Source organism: Ambystoma mexicanum, chromosome 2q (assembly GCF_040938575.1).
Source record: "Ambystoma mexicanum isolate Mex_15411 chromosome 2q, UKY_AmexF1_1, whole genome shotgun sequence".
Classification (NCBI taxonomy): domain Eukaryota; kingdom Metazoa; phylum Chordata; class Amphibia; order Caudata; family Ambystomatidae; genus Ambystoma; species Ambystoma mexicanum.
The window spans coordinates 1,441,625,033-1,441,637,659 of record NC_090924.1 but is presented as its reverse complement, the minus strand read 5'-3'; the positions used below and the strand labels follow the sequence as shown (position 1 = coordinate 1,441,637,659).

Sequence of the window (12,627 nt, the reverse complement as noted above, 5' to 3'; positions counted from 1 at the left end):
TGTGCAAGCCTCATCCTGACATTTTGCCCAAACATGACCTCCAATGGAGTCTTCCCGGTCGTGCTATGGAGGGGTATTTCTGTAATCTCTCAGGAGTTGGTCGAGTATCTTCTCCACTGGTACTCCAGTTAGGTCGGCAATCGGAACAGTTCTTTTGACACTTCCCATGAAGCGTTCTACTGTCCCATTGGCTTGGGGCCACAACTGAGTAATGTTTCAAAGTATTCGAAACCCATGTACTCAGCAAATGTCTTGAAGTCCTGTCCCGTGAATTGGGGACAATTATTGTATTTTATCACATGTACTCTATAAACATCCTGACCAGGGTCAGGATGGTGTGATAGGCTGTTATGGACGCCAGTATTTGTATGTCTGGGTACCAAGAGTACTCGTCCATAGCCACGAGTATGTGGGCGCCTCCCGCAATGAGTCCAAATAAATCAATTGCTACTACGTTCCATGCATGCTCAGGTAGTTCCGTCATCTGTAAAGACTTGCGTCTGGTGTGTGTATTTAATACAGTGCATGTAGGGAAATCCTTGAGCAGAGCTTCCCGATGTGGAAACCAAATCTTTTGGCGCAGGAGTCTTTGTGGCACTATACCCCTCTGCCCATCATGCACCAGTTCCATTACCCTCAGACTCTGAGGTATTACGTTTTTGTACCTTTCAAGAGGAGGCCTTCCTCAGCCCATGCCAGTTCTTCTTTTACTAAGAGTAGTCCTTTAACATCCCTTTGTGTCTCAGGACAGGTGTTTTCCCCCATTTGTTTGGTCTGATTCCATCTTCCAATGCGTAGGCATCGAAGTACGATCTGTATGGCGGGGTCGTTTTTCAACATCTGTGTGATATCAAGTCCCTCCTTGGTGGCGGCTTGGACCACGTAATGAATATATTGATCTGGGATTGTGGAGTTTGTTTCTGCTGATGCAGTGGGGTGTCGGGATAGGAAGTCGTCCAGGTTCTCTTCCTTGCCAGGCCTGTATACAATGCAAAATTGGTAGTCCTGAAGTCTGAGACCTCATCTCGCAATCCGAGGGGGCATTTTTGCCTGTGAGTTGCCAAATATGAACAGGAGAGCTTGGTGGTCAGTCACGACAGTAAATGGTTTCCCATATAAGAATAGTTGAAAATGCTCACAGGCCCACACAACCGCCAACCCCTCTTTATCGGCCTGTGAGTATGCCTGTTCTGTGTGAGATAGACTTCTGCTGGCATATGATACAATGGGCCTCATTACGAGTATGGAGGTAGCCATGCTGCTTTTAGCGGCATGATTACCCCCATACCGGGTACCGGGTCTGGGTTCCTGGAATGGGGAATTACCGGGCCATTCTGACCTTGGAGGGCTCGTGAAAGGGTGTTTCCCCGGATCCGGTACATCCCCATTCCCATTTGAGCCCACATAGGGCTCAATGGGAATGGGGAGGATGCTAACAACGGGCCCGTTAATGACCACACCTACATCAAAGAAACCAAGACACCCAATACACTATGGGACCTCCCAAGTGTTGTGGGACACTACCGGTGTGGTACCTGTATAGCATGTCGCTACACTAGCCCTACCAAAACTTTTGAACACAAGGGTTACAACCGGACCCTACGTACTCACACCAACTGCAACAGCAAGTACGTAATTTACGGGATACTATGCCCATGTGATTTGCTATATATAGGCAAAACCATAAGACCAGTTAAACAGCGAATCTCGGAACACAGGTCCTGCATCAAGAACAAGATCCAAGACAAACCCTTGGTCGACCACTACAGCCGACTGGGACATACCAACGATGACATATCCTGGACCATTATCCAGCAACTCACTCCACACAAAAGAGGCGGCGATAGAGACAAGGCTTTGACAAGGCTAGAACAACAACTAGTCCATCAACTTGACACCGTTAAATCAGGGTTGAACATTTCTGTGGAGTGGAAACATTTCTACAACCAGTAAATCCATGGCCAGTACGTTAGTACTAATCAGATTATACATGCATATGCTTTGTCTGGCTTATACGATTGACTTAGTTATTTGGTATTTCTTGAACACACCTATTCAGCATGATGGTTCTACCACAATATCATTACTTACCCCCCCTTCTGGGTTTTTGATGTTGCACACCATAGAACTATGTCTCTCTGCTCCGACATTTGTGTGCATATATATCATTCATGTTTGATCAAAATTATGTTGGTTTTACTTGTATATCCATGTATTGCAATGACGATAACATCCAATTATTTCAATGACCGTACGTCTAATATCCTTGTACAATGTCTTTTGCTCGAGCACTGAATTCAACTTGCTGTGTCTGTGTACCCTTTGGGTCTAGCATTTCTTCTGAATAGTTTGTGCTGGTATACATTTGAACGTATACTCACGACCAGTATTGCTTTGTTTACCCATGTGTCCTCACCATTGGAGCCACTCATCACAGAGCTTTCGTTTTACATTGACACGCCCCTCATACGTCTAGCATCGGACACGGCCTACGCACAAGTCCGCAAGGGCCTCCACGTCACAACTTGATTGGGCACTTTAGGGATCACGTGCCCACTAGGGAGTGCCACCTTCTACCAATAGGTTGCCTTACTCACGGTCTCCTTGGAGACGTTTTCATTCCACAGCGCTCGCGTCCAGCGACGCCTCGCTGCTCTGCTCGTCCCAGACCCGTACATACAACTGTGAGTAATTGACCATGCGCTCGCGTTTGTGCGGTGTCTTTCAGCTCTGCCTCCACAGGCTGGATTTATAACCTTTAAGCATACTCCAGCGGAACTCAACTTTTGAGCTCACCCTGTACGATAGCACACGAGTCCTTACTTTTTCCTTCATGTGTTTTCTCACACAGTTTTGCCGCTTCCGGACATTCTGGGCTGAGGAACCATTATTCAGAGTGTTTTCCACCTACATTCGCAGAGAATTTCCGTCTTACTATTTGAGGTAAGACCCTCTCATGTTTTCCATTCTGCCCACATGTGGCCCAACGGACTGTACAATAGTCTTACAGATTCCTAAATATGTCGTTACAGGTACAAACTTTGTCCCTCCACGACGCACTCAGTGCCCTACAGATATCTATATTAATGATGGATTATCTCGCATATCCCAGCACTGGATAAATCTTTGGTAAGATTTTAGACTCCTATTCCTAGGAGTCCCCACCTTGTTCTACTTTAGCATCCCTTTGGGAGCTTTTTGAATTTTCATTTTAAAATGAGGTCACGGTTCCATTGACAATTCCCCATTTGTTTGTCCATAGATAGAGACTCCAGGACTCCCTCTAAGGTCACCACACGTCCTGATGAAGGCCTGCTCAGACAGCTTCTCTAGGCCGAAACACAGTTGTGTCGACGATATTACCAGTCAACAGTGCACATTTGAAACATTGTCTATGTGTCTTTTTGTATACATGTCCATGAATATGGGTTTATGTTCTATTACTGTAACTGCATGACTGTTATGAAAAATAGCAGTACACTCTTTGTTGTATCACATTGAGATCCAGTTGTTTTCACTGGACCATACTTATTTGTATTGTTGTGCCATAATATTTCCTGGGTGCTCTATCCCCAATAACACTATTCGGATGCCATTAAAATGCATTTTGTATAAAAAAAGGATTGCAGTATGATTAACTGTTTTTCCTGCATTATTTTGGAATTGTGTCTGACCTCTCACCCTGAGAATACGGTCTAGTTTATCTAACAGTTTCTCATACAGCAACATAGTTCTTTCCGTCCTTAGTGTAGGGCAAAACAAAATAATTTGTTGCAAGGATTCAGCCTCAGTGCCACAGAACCGGCAAATGTCGTCCTTTGCCCGACCATATCTGTATAAGATGACTTTTGTATGTAGCACACTCAGACGGAATATCAAGAGCCAGTCTCTGAATCTTTGACTTGGGGATTTTCTTAGATAGTCTGGGGTTATATTCAGTAGGCCGGTAAGATTTTTAGATAATGTATGCATTCCGGTGGCTGATCTTTTTGCCTCTGATTCCGCCCAGTCTTTTTTCTAGTGCCCTCTTCACTCTCAATGGATTTTGACTCAAGATGTCAACTGTCAGACTTAGGTTCACCAACATGTCTATACATTTATCTTTCCATTGATTTAGGGGGGCGAATGTTCATCCCTGTATCTTTCATTTTTATAATTTATTATTGTGGCGGGCAGTTCAGCCTGCTGATTTTCCTGAAGGTTACCAGCCATCCCCAGATAATTCTTGCATGCAGTAATAATAATTCCAGCTCATGTCTAATAATTGGCATCGGTATGGCATTTGGGAGTCTTGGGATCCTCTTCCAGAATTTACTTTATAGGTTTTTTTTCCAGGTTTCCCAAGGCATTCCCAAACCACCTACTCCTGCATATGTTAACGTTGGGACCACCTTCTGATTGTAAAAGTTTATGATCGGCGTTAGTGAAAACGTACCAAATTTTCTCCCGATCACCATTGCTTGGGCGGTACGCTGTTTTATTTTCAGGTGCAGGTTTTGGATCCAGACTTTTTCAATACTGCTTGCACTTATCTTAACCTCCAGATATTTTATTGATGTTACAACCTTTTACAAAAAGTTCTGCCTTTTTTACGTTTCCGATCTCCAGGATTTCAGATTTTTCTGTGTGGATTTTCAACCCATTCCTCTCATTGTAGTCCTGTAGGGCTTCTAGTTTTTTAAGCCCCATCGGTGTTCTGTTGAGCAGGACCAGATCGTCGGCGTATAACAGTCGCCCAACCGGGAGTCCATTTATTTTCAGGGAACAAGATCTTGCTGGGTCCAGTGTCTCCTTCGTGTCGCTTAAAAAGAAGTTTTATAATACAGGGGCCAAGGGGCACCCCTGTTTTAGACCCTTGCATGTTTCGATCCCCCTCGTTAGGTTTCCTTCTTGGTCCAATCTAATCTGTAAGGATGGCCCTGTGTAAAGATCTTTTATTGCAGCCATCAGGTCCTTTGGGCATCCTCTGGCCGACAGTTTTGTCCACAGGCTAACTCTGTTAATGCGATCAAAAGCAGCCTCCATGTCTATACATGCCGAGTATAGATTTTAATTTCCTTGTTGCTGCTTTGAGGAGGCTGATGAGCATCAGGTTTAACCCACAGTCTACGTTATTGACCAATCCTTTTGGCCTATTATCATGGTTTTCAGAATCTCGTATCCACCTTTAAGTCTTTTCAGCATTAGACATGCAAATATTTTCCCCAGGACATCTAGCAAGGAAATAGGGTGGTAGTACTTAAGATTTTATCTCTCTCCTTTCTTACAAAATCGGAACTACAACCGTCTTTTTCCATGAAACAGGCATTCTGCCATGTTGCATTATTCGCTTAAATAGTTACATGCAGAAATCCGTCCAGAATTCCGGGACTTCCTTGAGCATGGTGTTTGTCATGCCATCAGGGCTTGAGACATGGGAGGAACTCACCTTGTTGATAATACTTCTGATTTCTTCTTTGTCGGATTTATACTTCTTGTTGGGCCGACAGCAGAGTAGTTGTTTCTCCCTTTTTCTGACCACTGGTCCACCCATCCGGATTCCTGGATTGGGTTTAGTTATAAGGCCACCTGATCTTCTTTTCCATTTATAAGGGACCAGAAGAATTTTGAGTTCATGTTTAGTACTCTCAACATTTCTTCTGCATCATTTTGGTACATCATATGACTATGCCCCCGAAACCAGTTCTTATATTGCGATTTTCTTTTCCTTGTTTCAAAATGCCTGGTTATTGTTGGGTTACCTTTTAGATGTTTCAAATCCTGTCTCAGTTGGTGTTTTTTAATTGCCATATTTCGTAGTAAGCATTCTCTCATAATGGGGTTTTTACCTGAAAGTTTTTAACCAGAATTTGTACTCCGGCCACTCTCTCGGGTTCTGTCCCCACAACCCCAATGTTTCCCTTAGCTTTGGGACTGATGATGCCAAAATTCTGAGCCTGTTTCGTCCGGCTTTCAGAGACAATTTATGTTTCCAGCAGATGTAATTTCTTCTAGTTGCCATGGTAGTGGGTTTCACCCAGGATAAGATAAGCACACAGTGATCGCTCAACATTGTGGGATAAACCTTTAACCTTACGATCCTTGGGAAGATCTTCCCTCCAACAAAGTAGTCCAACGTTGCACATAACGCTATTGATAGGCATGTTTTGCCTCATCAAGAGCCCCTTTTACTTGTCAGTTTGCCATGTGCAGGTCTCTTATTGAAGTTTCTTCCATCCAATGCTGGCTTCGAGTTCATTTTTCTTTGTTTACCCTAGAGGTCTTACCAACTTCCTTTTTACTTGCCAGACAGTCTATGTTTAGGTCTCCACATAACACTATCCATGGGTGATTATCTGCTCTCTTAAGTCGTCAATTCATTTCATAACTACTTGTACAAAGGACATTCATTCCGTAGCTTTAGAATTCCAATATAAATTAAAGGGAACCATCATGCCCTCCTCTGGGTTTTGGATTTTGAGTTATTTTTAATATCAGAATCTGTGTCAAGGAGTTAGGATGTATGACTCTATGTACCTCTCCCATGTTTTCTTTTTTTTTACCAAGGTCAAAAGCCCGGAACTGGGTCTTCCTCTTGACCCTTTTGACGCCTTGTTCAGAAATCCTGTATAGGCGTCCATGATCGGAAGTTCTCTTAACCAGGATTCTTGAAACCTCAGGACATCCAGTTTCGCTAATCTCTGGTCAAGGGAATGAAACAGGTGAGAGAATTCCCTTGAGTTCCATGATCCGATTCAAATCCATTTGAGTATTCTGCTTCTCGCTCTAGGCTCTTGATGCTGTCGCTAGAGTTTTTGAAAGCCAGGCCTATGATTCTTCCTTGGAGATCCTTGTAACTAGCTCCCCCCCTCCCCAATAGTTGCTTTTCTGACATTCTTCCCGCTATTGTTACCCTCAGGGCCTCTGGGCCTTGCAGCACCACCTGTCTCCTAGGTTTCACTGGCTCGTCCATATCCGACAAGTGTTTTCTATTTGTTCTGCCACCTTCTTTCCCCTCGAACCTTGGTTTTCTTTCTGGAGCTATCACCGTCTCTGCCTCATTCTTTGAGGTCAAATCCCAAGGTCCTCGGGTCGTCTGTGGTTTTTACCAAGAGAGCAGTTGCGGCTGTGGTGGCCATGTGGAGGCACACGCTGTCGTTTTCACGTTCACTAGGAAATCCCACAATCTTTGTCTTTCATTTCAATGACCCTTAAATGTGGGACACTATGCAGTAATCCCATTATGTTCACTGTATTCAATATGAGGCTGTCATCTGCTCTTAATACTCTCTCCAGAAAGACTTTGTGGTCAGAACTGTGTTTTTCATTTCTCTGGGTAATCCTGTCCCCACTTGGCACCGCTCTGAACTCCATCCACTTCTTCCTCAGGCTGACTAAGGCCTTTTCCCGGAAGAGGGGTTCTCTTATTGATTTAACATTTTGTTCATTTCCGATTGACTTTCTGGAAAAGCTGTCTTACTGGCCCCTTTTGCTCGCTTGTCTTTTCTAAAGTTTCAAAGCGTTTTTCTACTTGGTCATCCGCCCCTAGTTCCTCAATCGTCTTCCCCGCCCACCCCCAATGGAGGAGTCCGACATGGAGCTTATCTCCTGAATGTCTTGTTCCTCGTCTTCATACGTTGAATGTTGCAGCAGATAGTCCCTTTCCAAGTCCTGCTCAATAATATCTTCCGGTGGAGGGGAATTGCTCCTTCTGTGCCCAATGTCCCCCCTTTGACCTCCCGTGGTTTTTGTACTTGCTCCTATCGGTAGCTCCCTTGGTAGAACCTTTTTAGGGGTAGCAACTGATACTGATTTTAGGTTTCTTATGACATTTCTGGCCTGCCCTCCAGATGTTACTTTTTGGCCGACTATGTTTTTTGACTTTTTCTTTTGTCCCATAGGTTTCCTTTCCTGCCCTGTCGTTTGTGGTTTTTGCTCTTTATGTTGAACCACTCGAAGATAGAAAAAAGGTCTGAGGGCCACAAACCACTCCCTGACACTACCGCCTGGCTGGTTATGTCCATCCCTCTCCGGTCTAACGTTGTATTATTTTTTGTTTTCCTTGAGGCCGCAGGAGGAGGGCACACATCTGTCTGTTTGGGGATAGTCTCCCCTCACTGATCACCCAAATCGTTGCTCAGACACACCTGTACACTCCCTCTCGCTTCCAGCGGGAGCCCCTGCCATCCTCTTCTTCCTTTCTGCCTCCTCCATCCGATTCTGGGTTACCTCCAAACTTGGTCCTGCAGATGTCTGGTCGGGAATACTCTTCCTCCTTTCCCTCTGCTCTTGGGGTTTCATTAGTTGAATCGTGTCTCTGAAACATGTTAGGATTTCTTGTCCACTCTCGCGTTTTTAATTAAATCAATAAGTGTTTTAAATATCACCCCTCCCGACTCCTTTTCTCTCGTTCTTTTTTTTTTCTTGATGCTTCTATATAGGATTCTATAAATATCAATTTAGAATGCATCAATGCCAGCAAGGTCGACTGGTCCTTGTAGTTCTCATTTAATGATTAATAAAGTTTTAAGAATGGGGCGAGTGTAATAGAAACCATTGATCCAATAGATGCATGCAGCTGAACACGTTGATCCTCCGATTTGAGCAGATTTTCCTTCCTTACTGTCGCTGTTGACTTAGTCCCTCCTTCGAAGGCCTTTGGACTAATTGCTTCCGCTGTCATCACAAGTCATCTGTTGAGCTAAATCTGTTCCTTCCCTGCACCATCCGAGGTCGCGATTTTCTGGCCACCCCCGGACGTCTCGTTCTTGCATGTTGTAGGATGTCCTTAAAACCTTTTCCATTACTTGCTGCTGGCCGTTGTTTAAACTTCTTTTCTGGGATAGGGGGGGGAGACTTCCACATTGCCAATTGACCTCTTCTCTGTTCAATCGTACTCGATTGCAGTGTTCGTGCTGCAATGTCTTTGGCAGGACGGGCTGTCGCAGTTGAGTCACCACTCTCGAAGAGTTCTATGCCATCCCAATCCCTCGTTATCAACTTGTGTGGCTGCGCCGAGGATCGTAGTTCGCTTGTGCTGTTCCTCCGTAAGGGTGCCACCGTTCTCCTTCACAGGCACCCCTATGTCACCCCCTTTATGGGGTTCCATCCCCGATTTCACCGGGGGCTCCGGTTCCTGGTCTGCCCGGATTTCCGTGCTCATGGGGATTTCTCCCGCATTTAGAGTACCCACATATTCGGGGTGAACTTTTTCCTTGGATACCACGATCTGCTCTATACCTCCCAAAAGGTCTGCATCCGATATGTTGACCCACTCCTCAGCTGGTGGATTCCGCCCCTTGATTTTCACCTTCCTCTGTATCTGATCATTGTTAATTGGGGCCCGCGGACCCGGGTCCCTGGCTTTAAAATGCCACTTGATTGTCTTTTCTTCTGCAAGTGATTTACTCTGATGATTCAGGGGATTAACCCCTGTCTTATTCCTGGCACTAGACCCAAGCACTGTCTTGTCCTCCAAATATATGGGGGGCAAACAGCCGAGAGACTTTTTCTGTCTTTAACATTTCAGATATTTCCTTCTTCGGCTGGGGAAAAGAACGGGCCAGTGATTCTGGTTCTGTTCCAATATGGAGCCGTGGTTCTTTGCTTCTGTCCGGGATTTTCTTTTCCCTGTCTGGAAAGGCAGACACCTACCCGCCAATATTACGTGGGTTCTGTGTAAATAAGACCAATGATTTGTCAGGACTCTCACCCTTATTCATTGTATTCACTAATAAGGCAATGTCACTGGAGGTTGCCTGTTCACTGTCCTCCCAAACCGCCAGCTGGAACAGCGACAAAGGATGGAATAAAGTCTCCTGGAGCTTCTGCTCCAGGCCCTAAGTTAGCCCTCCTCCCAGCAATAGAAAGCGAAAATTGACTTCAGCAGTAGAGCTTCCCACACGGCAACACAATCTAGGTCACTCCGACCAATCCTATTTTATGGGATATTCCAACTTCCCAGACCCCCCCCTTTCTACACAAACACTGAGCCAAGGAAGAGGAGGTCTAAGGCTGAAAGGATTACCACCGATGCAATACATTGGACATGTCTCTCTAACGAGATAAGGCAGGGTCAGGCACTTGACTTTAATCACATACACCTAATACCTATTAACTCTCCCCACATGGTTAAAAGGTGGAACACTGAGACACACTTTGAGCAAGGCAGTGCACGAGAAGGAGCAGTCCATCCAGGGCTATGGCGAACCAGACGAAGGAGAGCGATCAACCGAGGAGGTAATCCAAAGGGGCAGTAAGCCAGAGACCCTCCCCCGGCGATGGATCATTCTTTCCAAAAGGCAGTGAGGATTGCACACGACAGCCCAGCTGGAAGGGAGAGTCTTCTGAGTGCTACAGGGTTACCAGCCACCCTCCTGGGTGAACGGCAGAGTTGGGGAGGAGCAGAAGTGCCAGTGGTAACAACCTTGACTCCTACGTCAAAGGCGCAAAAGACGTAAACCATCTTAACATGACCGGTGAGCTGAAGGAAGCAATGAAAATTTGTGTTTAATTGAAATGCTTGTGACAGTATTCGAGGGAAGAAGGTTACGCAAGCACCGATAAGCTGCGAGGGAAAGTGAATCCATTGTTAAGAATTGTGAATACGAAATACAAAGTAGCAGAGTTGTCCGGCGAAGTGAGATTGTCCAATCAAAAGTTTCTGTGAAATGCTTTAAAGGGTTATAGGTGATCTTATCAACCACAATAACAGAGTAGTACATAACAGAGCAGACAAAACGCGGAATTATTTGTTTTATTTGGGTGGGTCCCTCACCTAAGCCCCCTTTTTTTCCACCCTTTTTAAAGCCAGCCCGTACGACCCATTTTAACCCCTTACCCAACTACCCTTTATATATTTATTTATCTTTTCAGTGTTAATGTCCGCTCTGTTATGTACCACTCTGTTTTGTTCAAAATAAAATGACTGGATACCGTTTTAAAGCTGTAGAAGCAGCGGGAAATGGGAGATGAATTTGTTGAATTTGGCAAAAGAACGAAAGGAGGATCCGAGCCCGACTGAGGGAAACCCGTTTGAAAAGCAAGTCCTAAGTAACAAGTACATTTTTCAAAAGACATTGGAACTAAAGTAAAATATGTAAAGTGGAAAAAAGAAAGAAAGGAGGGGCTAAGTGGTCATGTGGAGGTGAGAGCGAAAATCCTCCCAGTTCCGAAAGTCTTTGACAGCAAAATCAAAATAAGAAAGGAGGTTTGAGCCCGACTGAGGGGAACCTATAGTGTGTAATGTGAAGAAAGCTTGGGGAAGGAAACCCCACCAAGGAGAAAAGGTTTGAGCCTGATTTGAGGGGAACCTATAGCGAACTGTTTATTTTATTTATTGCATTTGTTGCACGCCCAGACCCTTAGGTATCACGGCGAGGTTACAGACAGCTTGTTAATACATTAATTGGAGGGGCCAATCTGGCACAGTTACAGTGAGATTACAACAGTAGATACAGCGGGCACAAAAGGCTGCGCTGAAAACTGTAGATAAACAATCCAGGCAGAGAAGAAAGCATGCATTAACGGGGCTATTAACAGCAACCAGGGGTGCAGCGCAGATGCCATACTATATCGAAGTAGCATAATAGTGGATGTTATTGGAATTGGTTGAACAGCCAGGTTTTTAGGAGTTACTTGAAACCTGTGAGCGTTTCCTCATTCTTGATGCAAGGAGGCAGTATATTCCAATGTTTGGGGACTAGATATTGGAAGTTACTGCCACCTGCTCTCGTCTTTTTGTACCGGGGGATAGCTAAGAGTGCGTGGTTATTGGATCTTAGGGATCTGGTAACTTCTTTTTTGGCTAAGGCGTGGTTAAGGTAAATAGGTCAATTTTTGTGGAGGCATTTAAAGGTAAAGCAGAGGGTTTAAAAAATGACTCTGGCTCTAATGGACCACCAGTGGTGTCTTCTGATCTTGGAAATATGGTCAGATCTTTTTTATTACGTGTGCGGCTGGTAGGCCTTTATTTTGTATTAGCTGTAATTTATGAAGGTTATAATTAGATGTTCCGAGTAATAAAACATTACAGTAATCAAGTCTTGATAATATCAGTGCCCTAGCCAGGGTGATGCAATTGGTGGGGGCCAGGAATTGGTGGCTTGGAGCAATTCGTTTTGTGGTATAGGAAGTGGAGGATGAGGGAGCGTTAATGTGTTTGGTCATGGTGAGGTTTGTATCTAAGTACGCACCTAGAGTTTTGACATGTTTCAGTACCGGGATCATAGTGCCATCGATATTGATAGTGGAGTAGTTGGGATGGAGAGTAGCTATTTTAGACTGGGATCCTAATATGAGCACCTCTGTCTTCTCATCGAGACAGAGGCTGTTTAGGGCCATCCAATTTTGAATTATGGCATATATTTTGCCGATACTAGTCGGAATGTCTTGAGCGTAGTTCCCTGTAAGGGGGATGAGGATCTGGGTGTCATCTGCAAAGTTGGTATAGATGACACCCATATCGTCTAGGGCTGAGAAAAGAAGCTTGTTATAGGCGTTATAGAGGGTTGGTGATAGGCAGGAGCCTTGAGTTACACCGATGGGGACTGTGATAGGATCAGCACCTTCTATACCTTTGGCAACCCTGGAGGTTCATGCTGCAAGAAAGGAGTTGATCCATGTGGTAGCGATTGTGGAGAAGTTGAA

The 12,627-nt window shown here is 44.8% G+C and overlaps 1 long non-coding RNA gene across 1 annotated transcript; it reads left to right on the top strand.

Annotated features, from left to right (window-relative positions):
* Positions 1 to 2,794: 2,794 nt before the first annotated feature.
* Positions 2,795 to 3,576, top strand: LOC138569099 (uncharacterized). The gene is made up of 3 exons (XR_011303126.1): positions 2,795 to 2,943; positions 3,033 to 3,129; positions 3,263 to 3,576. It is a non-coding gene; the product is annotated as an uncharacterized lncRNA (long non-coding RNA).
* Positions 3,577 to 12,627: the final 9,051 nt, after the last annotated feature.